Raw genomic sequence first — 14,996 nt, forward strand, 5'->3', positions numbered from 1 at the left:
GGTCACCTGTGACTACTTGTGGTGGGGAGAGGAGCATTCAACAGGGAAGAGAGACTTAAAGAGGATGGTTCTCCAGGGGAATTCTGGAAAGATTGACTGATTTTTTTTTTTTTACCAGACTAAGTAGTATGTTAATTCAAAAATATGTTTCATCATTTTATGACATGTTCCTTATTCAAGATCTTTATAAATGTTACTTTAAATTTTGGAGGACAGAGGTAGAGAGATACCCAAGCACATGGGAGCAAAGGGAAGGGGGAGACTTTGTCAGTTTGGAAATTTCTGTCTCCAAACTAGAAATGCTTGGATTTAAAATAATGTTAAAATTAAATTTTATATATATATATATATATGTATATATATATATTGATTCTGGCAGACTTGTACCTAAAAGGCAGAGTACAATTTTTCTTGTCTTTTCTTTCCTTTTCCTTTCTTTTCTTTTCTTTTTTTTTTTTGTAAAGTCCAAGGACTATAAGAAGCATTATGAGAGAGTTTAGGAGGGACAGCATTCTAGTCATAGGGGAGAGCTGATGCAAAGGAATGGAGATGGGAGATTTAGTGTGAGAAACCACATGAGAAAGAGCAAACAGGCCATTTATTTAACACTGTGCTGGTTTCTGAAATATAGCTTCCCATTCTTCCTTTAATTCTTCATAGCCGTCTTTTTTATGGCACAGTAATATTCCACTGCATTTAGAGCTGTGATTACCAATTTTGGAAAGCAGTTTGGAATTATGCAAATAAAATGACTCAAATATCCATACCCTCTAATGCGGAGATTACCCTACATACCCCCTAATACAGAGATTATACCCCTTGGAAGTCACTGATAAGAAGAAAGTCCCCATAGACACCAAAATACTTATAGCAGCACTTTCTGTGGTAGCAAACAAAGTAGATGCCTACTGATTGGAGAATGGCTAAATAAATTGTGGTATATCAATACAATGGAATAATACTGTGCTGTAAGAAGTGACAAATATGAAGAATTTGGAGAAGTGTGATGATTAAAAAGTTCGAGAGACATAGTTTCTGGGTAATTTAATTATTTAATTAATAAGACCAGCAGGTCATTAACAAAAGGATGGTCATTTGACTGTCTCCCTTAAACCAAAAAACCCTAATGATGTTGGAGGTCACAGTTTATATGCCCTTCAAAGAGGCATTCCTGAGGGGTGGCAATCAACTCAGATTGGTTAACACAAAGACAAATGTGGGCTATATTAAAATGAAGCTTTTGGGATATGTGACTTAAGTCTTAAATCTTGGTTAAAGAGACATCAAATTCTATATCACCTGTCTGATAATAAGGAGAATCAACACTTCCCCAGACCTCTCTGTGTAAACTTAATGAACAGGAATATATTCCCATTAGACCATATTTGGAATTTTAAAATTTTGGGTCTTAACCTGGGTAAATCTCTAAATTTCCCACACTGGTTTCTGGGTGAGGAAGTAGAAAAGGGGGAAAACAGTGATCCTAATACAAGAATTAGTTATTAAATATGAGAGATATATTCATTCTCACAGCAGCATGAAAAAATTTACATTAACTGATGAAGAATGAAGTGAGCAGAGCCAAGAAAACAATGTACACAATGATTATAATAATGTAAATGGAAAGAATAACCACAAAACAATCAAAAGTAAATGTTACAAAATCATAAAGAATAAATGTATCTCCAAAGAAGAGGTATGAGGAGACATCCCAACTCCACTCCTTTGCAGAGATGGGAGGTCCACAGACATTGTGCATCTTGGGTCATCTCCAGTCATCCTGATGAATATCTGGTCACTGGATTCAGATGGCTCTGGAGGAGAAGTGAGGCTGGTGACCTGCACAGCACTCCCTCACTCAAAACAAAGTCAAGTGCAAGTCATGTCATCGTTTCTCTGATGGCATGGTCTTCTTCAGCAAGGAAGGATGAACATAACAACCCTACACACATCTTCTGACTTTTTTAATGTATTGGTCAGTTTTGCCGATTTTTTTCCCTCTCCTTTTACTTTAAAAATATTGTTTGTTATATAGAATGGCTCTCTGGGAAGAGAGAAGAAGAGAGATATTGAAAGAAATTGTATTGATGTAACTAAAAGATATCAATAATTCATTTTCAAAATATTTCATTATTCATGTACCACTAATTTTAAAATTTTTTATTCATTTTGAACTTAAATACAAATGGAGAAAAAAAACCTTCCATGTACACAACAGAATATAAGGGAGGATTCAACATAAAAGAATAAATTTCCATTTCACAAAAACCTATGTAATAAATCTTACACATTGTTTTCAAAGCAATTTAGCTCTTCTCTGCTTCCTTCTAGGTTCTTTATTTCTCTGCTATGAAGTTTTTATTTTATTTTTTCTCTTTCCCTCACTCCTTCACACTGCCCCCCCACCCTAGAGAAGGCTGCAATTAAACACAAATATAAACATACATACACGTATCTATAAACATATACATACATCTACATAAACACATATATGTAAGACCATACTGTGCATATTTATGTCATCTTTTTCTCTGCCAGTGGATAACATCTTCCTTCACAGATCCGAGACTCTCCATGTTTTTCTAAATCAACCAGCTCAACACTTATTAGGATTCCATCAAGATCATACCCTGAGAAATTGTCTATCAAAGGTTTTTTCCAGTTTTCTGCTTTCCTCCTAATCTTGGCTACATTGGTTTTATTTATGTAAGAAATTTTTCATTAAAAATAATCAAAATTATCCATTTTCAGCTTCAACAATTTTCTCTCCTTATAATATAGTTTAAGGTCTGGTACTTCTGGATCTCCTTCCTTTATATTTTTTCCCTTAGTTTCTTTGAAATTCTCAGCCCCTTATTCTTCCAAATGAATTTTGTTGTTATTTTTTCTAACTCAGTGAAACAATTTTTTAAATAATTTAATTGGGATATCATTGAATACATTGATAAGTTAGGTAAAATTGTCATTACTTTTTTATTACCCTCTCAATATTTCTCCAATTATTTAAATTTGATGATTTGTTAAAAAAAAAAAAAGTATTTTATGTTTATGTTCATGTAGTTCCTGTGTTTATTTTGGCAGGCATGCTCTCAGGTATTTTATTGCTCTCTAGTTATTTGAAAAGGTCTAAAACAATATTGAATAATATTGATGACAGTGTAGTTTCCCTATTTTTATCTTTTAATTAAATCTATTTTAGTTTTAACTTTGTCTGAGATCATGATTATTACTCCTGTTGTTTTTACATAATAAATTCTACTCCAGCCCTTTATTTTATCTCTGTGTGTACATCTCACTTTTATTGTGTTTCCTGAAAGCCACATATTGTTGAATTCAGATTTTTAATCCATTCTGCTATTCATTTCTATTCTATGAGCAAATTCATCCCATTCACATTCTCAGTTGTAATTTCTTGTTGTGTATTTCCCTCCATCCTATTTTTCCTCACTATCCTTCTCATTTTACCTTTTCTCTTCTCACTTGCCTATTGACTTCTACCCTCTCCTTTGCCCTCCTACTCTTTAATTTACCACCCTTCTAATAGGCCCCTCCCTTCTGCTCTCCCCCCACCATCCACATGATCTTTCCAAGAGTTTCTCCCTTATCCCCTCCCTGCTCCTAATTCTTATTCTACACACCCTTCTAAAAGTCCCTCCCTTGTCCTGTCCCCTCCCTCTCTTATTTCTTTCTAAATTTAGAAGACTTTTATATTCATCTAGATGTATATGCTGTTTTCTTTTTCACCCATTTTTGATGAGAGTAAAATTCTAGCACTACCAGCTCTCCCCTTTCCACTTGTATCAATTCTGTATCAATTCTTTCTTTCGTGCCTCATTTGTATGAGATAATTATTCCATTTTATCTGACCCTGCAAAGTTTTGTTTTTTTCAGAATCACCCCATCATACACAACTCAGTCCAAGCCTTTCTTTGAAACTACCCAAATAATGATGGCAGTCGTGAGTGCTGATAATATTTGCACATATAAGAAGTAAACAGTTTGGTCTTATTGAGTCCCTTATAATTGATATTTAATGTTTACCTTATATTTATCTTATATTTCTCCTGGATCTTATACGTTGAATTTTCCATTAAGTTCTGTTCTTTTGGTCACAAATTCTTGAAAGTCTTTCAATTCATTAAATATCCATTTTTTTTCCATTCAGGATTATAGTTAACTTTACTGGGTAAATTATCCCTGATTGTAACTCTAGTTCTTTTGCTCTATGAAATATAGTGTTCCAAGACCTATGGTCCTTCAAAGTAGTAGTGCAAGATCTTGTGTGATCCTGATTGTAGCTCCACAATATATAAATTGTTTCTTGTTGCTTGCAATATTTTCTTCTTAACCTGGGAGCTTTTAAACTTGGCTATATGATATTTCTTTAAGTTTTCCTTCTGGGATTTCTTTCAGGTGATTGGTGGGTTTTTTTCCCCTATTTCTGCTTTACCTTCTTGTTCTAGAACTTCAGGGTAATTTTCCTTAATAATTTCTTGTAATATTGTATCAAGATTCTTTTTTTGATCATAACTTTCAGGTAGTCTGACTATTCTTATGCTGTCTTTCCTCAGTCTGTTTTCCAGATCAATTATTTTTCCAATGAGATGTTTCACATTCTTATTTTTTCATTCTTTTGTTGTTTTTTTTATTTCCTGGTATCTTATAACATCATTAGCTTCCCCTTGCCCAATTCTAGGAATCGGGAATTATTTTCTTCCTTAAATTTTTAATTCTCTGTTTCCAGATGGTTGACTTTCTTTTCATAATTTTCTTGATTTTCTTGGATTGCTCTTATTTTTTTCCCAATATTCCCTCAATTTTCTTATTTGATTTTTAAAGTCCTTTGTAAGTTCTCCTAAGAATTGTTCTTGGGCTAGTGGCTATTTGATATTTGATATTTCTCATTGAAAAAGGAGTGGCTTTTTTGCTCCACTATCTTCCTCTGAATATTACCCCAGATCTCTGTCCCCATAGTAGCTATCTATGGTTGGGTTCTTTCTCCTTTGCTTACTGATTTTTATTGTTATTTTATTTTTAGCAGCTTGTTATTACAGTCAAGTTCTAGCGAGGCATGGGGAAGAATGCCCCAAGCCTCAGGTCCTTCTTACTGTTATTTTCTGAACTCTGTCCCAGGCCCAACCTTGGGTACTCCTTTTCATCCCTAAATCATGGCTAGGGCCCCTAAGCCACACTGTACTGCAAACTGTTCCTGCTCCCCTGTTCCCTGTGGTCCCTCAGTTGGCTGCAAACTTCTATTGCCCTGGAATTGAAATCGGGAACTCTGCTCTCTTGCAAGTGCCCATAGCCAGTAGGGTCCCTGTCCCTCTGCTACTACACTCACCAGACCTGTGCTAACTCCTTCTCCCACCCTCAGCCCAGAACCATTGTTGCTTGGAATCCCTGAACAGTGGAAGATTCTTCAATTTTCCCAATCCCCACACTGTCTGTGAGGTGAAAATTTGGGAGGCTGAGGCTGCCCCCAAGGCTTGTGGTTTGTTGATTCCATGGAGCTGACCCAGAGGTGTTTGCACTTCACTCAGGTCAAACCTCTACTCATGGAGGCCAAGTCCTTCCTGGATCCTTCCAAGCTGTCTTAGGACAGCTGCTTAACCCTGACTTCTGTTTACCTCTGCTGTTCAGACTTCACTCTGAGGCAGTGTTTTTGGGTTTGGGAGGGAGGAAATTTGGAAAACCTAAAGTTTTCTGACCTACTCTGCCATCTTCCCAGAATCATCTCCCCACATACCACTATTTAACCATGACCCAATTAATGCATCAATATGGGTTTGACATAGGAGGCAGGTAGGTGGTTCACTGAATAGAGCACAAGACCTGGAGTCAGGAAGACCCCAGTTCAAATGTGGGCTCAGGTACTTATTAGCTGTGTGACCGTGGGCTAGTCACTTGACTTCTGTTTGCCTTAATCCACTAGAGAAGTAAATGGCAAACCACTCTAGTCTCTTTTCCAAGAAAACCCTGTATACATGGGGTCATAAAAAGTCGTGCACATCTGAACAACAACAAACAACAAATTTTGATAAATTGCATTTCATTCCAATATTTTACCGCATTTGGATATGGTTACAGAAAAAGGATATAGCCATGTTATACCTCACTTTTTTGAAAAAAGGCAAAGCATAATTCTTATCCTTAATTTGTCATTTACACATAAAACCAGAACTAGAAACAGCTATATTTAGATGAAATTTGTAAAACATGCTCGTCTGCTACAGCAGTGATTTTCCACTGTAATAAGGTCTAGATGCAATTTAGCAGTTCTGTGTCCTTACATCCCCCTTCCAAATATACTTCCACTGGTTTGTAGCAGGGTGGTGTGATAGGTCTATTCTCATGAGCTAAGAGACAAGGGACAGGGGGAAGCCTTGGCTTCTCACAGAGAGCCCAAGTAGAACCTGCAACCCTTGGACTGTCAGGCTGCTTTGAGGCCTGTGAATCAGTCATCATGTGTGATTGTGAGATGTTTTCAGGCCTTTAACTGTACAGCGGCTAAGGAGAGGATTGGAGAACAGAGGCTATTAACAACAGGTCACAATGCTATTGCCACAGCCCTTTCTGATTCTAGGCTATGGTCAAGGTAGGACGGAGCCCTGCTTTTGTCCTGAATATGACCCATATTCCTAAAGATACAGCTTTAGCAGTTTTCCTTGGCTATAACCACTCCTGGCAATGTCTCTTACTCTCTAATTTCAAGCTGGACTCAATTTCAAGCTATTTTTTTACACTTCGGAAATGTATACATCAGTGGCTTAGAGCCAGAAGATGTAAGGGTACTTTTCAGGTTGGTAGGTACAGCCCAGCTGTCTATTGACCAAATCAAAGTGGCAAAAGAGATAGAGTTCTCTACCCATCCATATGATTGCCATGGAATTTTCTCTTAGGGTTTTTTTGTTTTTAGTAACCTTTGGAGTCCATGTCCTTGATTCTTCTCTCAAGGGAAAAGAAGCACAGAAACCATGGTTCTGTTCTCTCCCTCCCTCACAATCCCCAACTCTGTCAAGGTCAGTTGATTTCTTAATCTAGGATGAGCACCTGCAAGTAATTGCCCCAAGGACAGTCCCCTCTCTCTCCCTTATCTTCCTTCTCTATAATTTTGGAACATTTCCTTTTCTAATAATCAGTGGTAGCCTCCAACACACACACACACACACACACACACACACACACACACATCAGGTAAGCTGGGACCTTCATGTGGAATTCTATGGCTATAGACAGAAGAGCCTTAAGGAGGCTAACAGATGATCATAGCAGGGAAGTTGGGTAGAGGATTCATGCATCAGGTACGAGTTGAACTAGATGATCTCCAGCTTTGTGGTTCTATCATTCTATGCACACCCTTAGAATGCCTGGTTGGAAGCATTTCCTAAGCCAACAATATCAGGCTGACAGCTCGAGGCATTACAAAGAGGGGATGAAGGATGGAAGGTGGCCTCTTCATTTTCCTCACAGAGTTGGCTGCCAGAAGGTCCAGTAGGGCCACAGTGCTGACAACAGAGAGTATAGAGGAAAGCCAGCAGGTAGAGCAGACATACTAGGCAAAAGATGACCATTGCAGCCACTGCAGGGAGCTCCCATCCTCTGGCCTCTGGCTCACCAGTGAGATTCATGATAACTGTGCCCTCCCTGGTAGAGAGGTAGGACTCCAGGTGCATCAAGGACAGTGAAGCCTGGTACCTGGGAAGAGAAAATACCGATGGAAAAGACACATTTTCTAGGACTTTCCCTCCCTCTCCTTTGACTGGTCATACTTAGAATACCGTTGTGGTCATGGACTCCTGAACTTTCCCTCATTGCCTCTATGGACTGGAGACTTTTCTTCCCCAAGTTTCTATTTCAAGAAATGTTATGGTGCTAATGCCCTCTGCCCCCATCCCACTCCATCCATCTTTCCTCTAAGAGCCTTTTGCTTTTCAACAAGTGAACAATGGCCTAGACTTTTATACTCCTGAAATATTAAAGCTGGAAAGGACCTCAGAGGAGGTAGCTGTAGTGCAGTGGATGGAATATTGAATTTGGAATTAGAAGCTCTGGATTTCAGTTGTGGCTCTCCTACTTTATTAACTATATGAGTTTTGGGCAAGTCACTTAGTCTCAGTGGGCTCCGTTTTGTTATCTGTAAAAATATGGATGATGCCAACACTATGTACCTGATGGGGCTGTTGTAAGAATCAAATGAAATAATAGACATAATAAAAATAATAGATATAAATCAATTATAGAAATAAATAGATATAAATCACTCAGTAATCCCAAAAGTCCTCTATGAAGGTCAACCATTATCTAGTCCAGTACCCTCTCTTGGCAGACAAGTTGATTTTCCCAAAGTTTTCTTAAGGCCTCTTGTGGCAAAATCAAAGCTAGGCCACAAGTCCCCTGATTCCCAGTCAGGAGCTCTTTCAGTAAAATGTGGTGCCAGTAGGCATGCTGGATCTGGATCCCCTTAGACCTTCTGAAAAGCTTCAGGCTAGTGGCTAGACAGCTCGCTAATCTCCCAGTTTCCTTTCAACTTTGTGATTCTGTCATTCCATACACACCCTGAGAATGCCTGGTTAGAAGCATTTCCTAAATCCAGAGCCGGTCTTCTTGGCACAGGCAAAGAGCTATTCCGATGGTAGTCAAGTCTGCTTATGGCCTGGGAGATAGCATAGGAAAAGAACTGTGGCCTGGATTCTTCTGAAAGGATAGAGCTAGAATGTCACCCTTGACCAAAATGTCAGCCCATACCAGTGTTGTAGCTAATATGTGTAAGGGGCAATCATGATTCATTTTCATAGCATCTCAAGGTTTACCCAGCGCTTCTATACAACACCCTAAAGGGGCCCACTGTGTTAGATAGTCAGGAAAACATCAGTCAGGGGTTCAAATCCAAGTCTTCTCACTGTAAATCCAGCCTCTTTCAACTACACCACACTGATAGCTACCCTCTTTGCTGTGTAATAAACACGAAAAATCATGATAGCTAGCATTTGTTTATGTGGAGCACTTTAGAAATATGTCATTTGATCCTCACAATAACCCTAGGAAGTAGGTATTATTATTATCCTCAATTTACAGATGAGGAAATAGGTTCAAGGAGGTCAAGGGACCTGCCCAGAGTCACACAGCTCATGTCTGAGGTAGGATTTGAACTTAGGTCTTTTTGACTCCAAATCCAGCACTCTATCTGCTACATCTCCAAGCATCTATACAGATTTTCATTGAAGTAGTAAAAAACATATACCCATCCTCCCATCTACCATCCCCAAATGGGTGCCCTGGTTCCCTTTTATCAAGCAAAGACTAAAGAATGGGGAGCAAGGGAGAATGGGGATACATTATAGGCTGAGAAACTAACCTGCCCAAAGACACTGGAAAAGGACCATGGGGAGGATGGCAGGATTATCAAAGTGGCTAGCTCTGGACCTGGAGTCAGGATGACCTGAATTCAAATCCAGCTTCAGATACTTACTAGCTGTATGACCCTGGGCAAGTTTACCTCAGTTTCCTGCTCTGTAGCATGGGGATAATAATAGCACCTCTCTCACAGGGATGTTGTGAGGATCAAATGAGATATAATGGCAAAGCACTTAGCACAGTACCTGACACATAGTAGGTGCTTAATAAATGTTAACTATTGTTACTATCATTATTATTATTATTAGTCCCTTATACAATAGCACAACTAGGAAGTGGCCAAATTTCCTAGCCATACAATGAGAAATGCACTGGCACTGTCCTCTGAATGACCATTCCCAAGTCACTGGAAACCCTCCAACCATGTTCTGGTTACAGTTCCAACCTCAGTCTCAGATACTTCTCCTCCCCATTCCCAACCCATGTTGCCCTCCAATGGCCAGAGAAGAGTGGGACAAAGGGCAGGGAGTTGTGTTTAATGGCTGTAGAGACCAGGCCTAGTGTTTTGTCCCCACTGTTTAAAGCTTGGGGACCAAAAACATAAACCTGCCAGCTCTACTCTCACAGTCTTGGCAACCTGAAGAATAAGCCTGATGAAACACAAGGTGTTAGAGAAAGAAGCTTGCTTGGGCTTCCCTACCTGTTCAGCGTCCTTGGTCACAGTGGAATAGTCTGGATGCAAACAGGTATCTTATCCAAGGTCATTCATTTTCCTCAGAGTCCATCTGACCGTGCCTCCTCTTGATTCTTCCTATCTATTGACTTTTCCTTTGCCTTCTTCTTTCTTTCTCTCTCTTTTCTGATCTCATTCATTCAGCAGTAGTTCTTGCTAGCTAGGCTGGCAGTCCCAGGGGACACTAAGGGGACTTTGATTACTGTTGCTCTGGAAACCCTGTGAATTGAGGCTAGGTTCCCTGCGGCTACCAGCCACTGCTTTGGGGGAGGATCATAAGATCAGGAACTTAGAGATTTAAAGCTGGAAAAAAATTTGGGGGTCATCTAGAGCACTGGTGTCAAACTCAAAAATGATTGGTGCTAGCTACATATTGATTTAGAAAACCACAAAGTAACATTATCTATGTTGTGCTGTATTTAAAAAAAATCTCCCAGTTACATTTTAAGCTGGTTTGTCTGCAAGGCCGAATCACAAGTCTAATGCTATTGAGCTACAGCAATCCTAGACAGACCTCAGTGCTGAACCTGTACAGGATCCAGGAACCCAGCACCCATTCCCAAATCCCCAATCCTTTTCTCTCACAACAAGCCTTGAGTACCAGCAGAGGCATTTTAAAGTGCTCACCTTTGACGACATTCTAATGCTGGCTTCTCCCTGAGGACTTGCCCTCATCCCTTCTTCCTACGCAGGACTATTCAACCTTGACCCATGTGTCAGTGTGCTAGCATAGGAGGTGGAAAACAGAATTGCCCACTAGTCTCAGTGTTGGGAAATGAAGCTCCAGAATAAGTATAAAGGGAAGGAGAATCATATAGATGCCGAACTGGAAAAGATATAAGGTCATCTAGTTCAAGCCCTGCATTGGGTAGATAAGGAAATTGAGGCCCTTTCAAAAAGGTTAAGTGAATAACTTGCTGTGTCTACTTCCTGACCACCTACTTGAGAGAAATGATTATTAAATAATGGTTAATTTTGAGAAGTCACAGGATTTATCCCTCCCTGAAACCTCATTCTCTCTAGGCCAACCCAGTGATGGAAAAACATTGCTGATTGGATTAACTTTCTCCTCAATCTTGCTCAGACCCCATCCCAGTGGGGAAGCCCATTGTATTCTACTCAGGTTTGGGTGGGGATAAATTCTTTGCTTAGATTGTGCTATGCTGGGGGTGATTTGCAAGTAAATTTCCTGATCAAAGTCTCAGCCCCCAGCTCCTCATTGGAACAGGTCCACCTCTCATTATAATATTCATTCTTTCATTAATTGTTAACCAATCAGAGTTGATTGCTGCCTGCTGGAACATCACTCTTCCAAGGGCATATAAATACCAAGAAGTGTCCATAATTCCTCTTTGATGTTTGAGAGAACAATGAGCCCTTTTTGTTAACCATTTGCTAGCTGTGGTTGATATAACTGATTATAATTTACCCACAAACTTTGTCTCTCAGAAAGAATTTTTTTTGCTCACCACATACTCACCATGTCAGCCTCCTGCAATCGGGCTTCCATTCTGACCATCCTACTAAAAGAATACTTTTCAAAGTCACTGAAATGCTACCAAATCCAGCAATAGCCTTTTAAACCCTCCTTATCTTCTTTGGTCGCTCAATGACACTGGATGCTATGGACCACCTCCCCCACCTTGATCCTCTCTGCTTTCTGGCATCTGTGACACTGAACTTTCAAAGTTATCTCATCTCAATGATTGTTCCTTCTCTGTTTTTTTATGTACCTAACCTATTCTACTGATCCACCACTCTATTTCTTAGCCAGTATCAAGTAGTTTTGATGATTACTGCTTTATAATACAATTTAAGATCTAGTATGGCTAGGCCACCTTCCCTAACATTTCTTTTCATTAATTCTCTTCATATTTTGGACCTTTTGTTCTTCCAGATGAATTTTGTTATTATTTTTTTCTAGCTCTATAAGATAATTTTCTGGTAGTTTGATTAGTATGGCACTGAATAAGTAAATTAATTTAGTTAAAATTGTCATTTTTCTTATATTGCTTGGCCTACCCATGAGCAACTGATGTTTTTCCAGTTATTTAGATCTGACTTTATTTATGTGAAAAGTGTTTTGTAATTGTGTTCACATAGTTCCTAGGGTTTGTTTTGGCAAGTAGACGCCCAAATATTTTATAATGTCTGCAGTAACTTTAAATGGAATTCTCCTCCTATCTCTTGCTGTTGGGCTTTGTAAGTAATAAACAGAAATGCCAATGATTCCAGAGGTCAAAGAAGGTAGAATTAAAATCAAGAATCACCTGCCCAACAAAACTGAGTTTAATACTTCAAGGGAAAAAATGGAATTTCAATGAAATAGAGGACTTCCAAGCAATCCTGTTGAAAAAACCAGAGCTGAATAGAAAATTTGACTTTCAAATATAATAATCAAGAGTAGCAGGAAAGGTAAATAGGAAAGAGAAACCATAAGGAACTTATTAAAGTTGAACTGTTTATATTCCTACATGGAAAGATTATATTTATAACTCATGAGACCTTTCTCACATATTAGAGTAGTTGGAAGGAGTATATATATATATATACATATATATATATATATGTGTGTGTGTGTGTGTGTGTGTGTGTGTGTGTATGTATGTATATGTGTATATATGTATATATAATATTTATTTGTGTATATTTGTGTATATACACATACATATATGCACACATATATATGTGCTGTATGTATATGTGTGTGTGTGTGTGTTTGTATATATAGAGAGAGACAGACAGGCAGACAGAGACAGAGAGACAGAGGGCATAGGGTGAGGTGGATATGAAGAGATGATATCTAAAAAATAAAATTAAGGGTTGAGAGGAATGTACTAGGAGAAAGAGAATGGGAGAGGTGGAATGTAGTAAATCATCTCACATAAAAGAGGCAAGAAAGAGCTTTTACAATGGAGGGGAAGAGAGGGAAGGTGAAAGAGAATAAATAGGTAGAATTGCTTTCATCGGATTTCGCTTCAGGAGGGAATAACATATACACTCAATTGAGTATGGAAGTTTATCTTACTCTACAGAAAAGCAGGGAAGGGGATAAGAGAGGAGGGAAGGGGTAATCAGAAACAAACACTTGTGTGGAGAGACAGGTCAAAGGAGAGAATAGAATAAATGGAGGGAGGGAAAGGATAGAGGGAAATATAGTTAGTCTTTCACACCATGACTGTTATGCAACTGTTTTGTGTGACTACACATGTATAACCTATATTGAATTACTTGCCTTTTCAAGAGGGTGGGTGAGGAGGGGGGATGGGAGAGAATGTGGAACTCAAAGCTTTAAAAATGAATATTAAAATTTGTTTTTACATGCAACTAGGAAATATGATATATGGTTGGTTGGTTGGTTGGTTAATTGGTTGTTGTCCTTCATCTTCAAAGAGGACCAAAATGACATCAGCATTGTAAAGTGAAATTTCAATGTGTCTGACTGTGGCTGATCAGACCAATATGAGCTCAGAATGCTCTCCCACAGGTTGGGCACAGATGGTCCATGTGAATATTAGGGGTGGATATCCCAAATTTGCGCATCCTATGTTTACTTTGTGCTGTCTCAATTTTGCTTTGTTCAAAGAGCACAGCACCCTTTTTGATGTGGGCACACCATGCCGAGTGGTTCTGTGCCAGTGTCTCTCATGTTGCACAGTCAAATCCAAAGTTCTTGAGAGAGACCTTGAGAGTGTCCTTGTATTGCTTTTTGTGACCACCATGTGATCACCTGCCCCATGCAACATCTCCATAAAATAGTCTTTTTGGCAAGCATACATTTTGTATTCGAACAAGGTGGCCAGCTCATTGGAGCTGAAGCTCTCTGAAGCATAGTTTGAGTACTTGGTAGTTCAGCTCGAGGAAGGACTTTGGTGTCTGGTACCTTATCCTGCCAGGTGATCCTCAGAATCTTCCTAAGACAGTTCAAATGGAAATGATTCAGTTTCTTGGCATGGTGCTGGTAGACTGTCCATGTTTCATAAGCATATAACAATGAGGTCAGCACAATAGTTCTGTAGACCTTCAGTTTGGTAGTCAGTCTAATACCTCTTATCTCCCAAACTTTTCTTTGAAGCCTCCCAAATGCTGAACTAGCTCTGGCAATGTGTGCATCAACCTCGTTGTCAATGTGTATATCTCTGGAAAGTACACTATCAAGGTAAGTGAACTTATCCACAGCATTCAAAACTTCTCCATTTGTTGTAACTGATGGTTCCATGTATGGATGGTGTAGTGGTGACTGATGGAGCACCTGTGTTTTCTTGGTGTTAATTATTAGGCCAAAATTACCACAGGCAGCAGAGAATTGATTCATACTTTGTTGCATCTCAGCTTCAGAGGCTGCATTGAGTGCACAATCATCTGCAAACAGAAAATCATGCATCAACACTCCCTCCACTTTGGTCTTGGCTTGTAGCCTTTTCAAATTGAAGAACTTACCATCAGCATGGTAGTTGTTCTTGATGCCATGTTCATCCTCATTGAAAGCATTTGATAACATGACTGAAAACATCATGCTAAAAAAGCATGGGAGCATGCACACAGCCCTGTTTTACTCCATTGGTGACTGGGAAGGCATGAGAGCATTGTCCATTATCCAGAACCCGGGCAAACATGCCATCATGAAATTGATGTACAATATTGATGAACTTCTCCAGGCAACCAAATTTTGACATAATTTTCAATAAGCCCTCACGACTAGGGGAAGGGAATAAGAGAAGGGAAAGTGGTGATAGAAAGGAGGGCAGATTGGAGGAAGGGGTAATCAGAATATATACTGTCCTGAGGTGGAGGGAGGGGATAGATGGGAAGAAAATTTAAAATTCAAAATTTTGTGGAAGTGAATGTTAAAAATGGAAAATAAATAAATTTAATTAGAAAATGAAATTTAAAAAATAAAATTAATTCC

At 39.0% G+C, this 14,996-nt stretch overlaps 1 long non-coding RNA gene across 3 annotated transcripts; it reads right to left on the reverse strand.

Annotated features, from left to right (window-relative positions):
* Nucleotides 1-6,032: 6,032 nt before the first annotated feature.
* Nucleotides 6,033-11,334, reverse strand: LOC140520832 (uncharacterized). 3 transcript variants are annotated; one of them, XR_011972665.1, is made up of 2 exons: nt 10,055-11,334; nt 6,033-7,695 (listed from the first exon to the last, which is right to left on the reverse strand). It is a non-coding gene; the product is annotated as an uncharacterized lncRNA (long non-coding RNA). The 3 variants fall into 3 exon arrangements; XR_011972667.1 differs by having other exon boundaries at nt 6,033-8,653; XR_011972666.1 differs by having other exon boundaries at nt 8,556-11,334.
* Nucleotides 11,335-14,996: the final 3,662 nt, after the last annotated feature.

Source organism: Notamacropus eugenii, chromosome 1 (assembly GCF_028372415.1).
Source record: "Notamacropus eugenii isolate mMacEug1 chromosome 1, mMacEug1.pri_v2, whole genome shotgun sequence".
NCBI lineage: Eukaryota > Metazoa > Chordata > Mammalia > Diprotodontia > Macropodidae > Notamacropus > Notamacropus eugenii.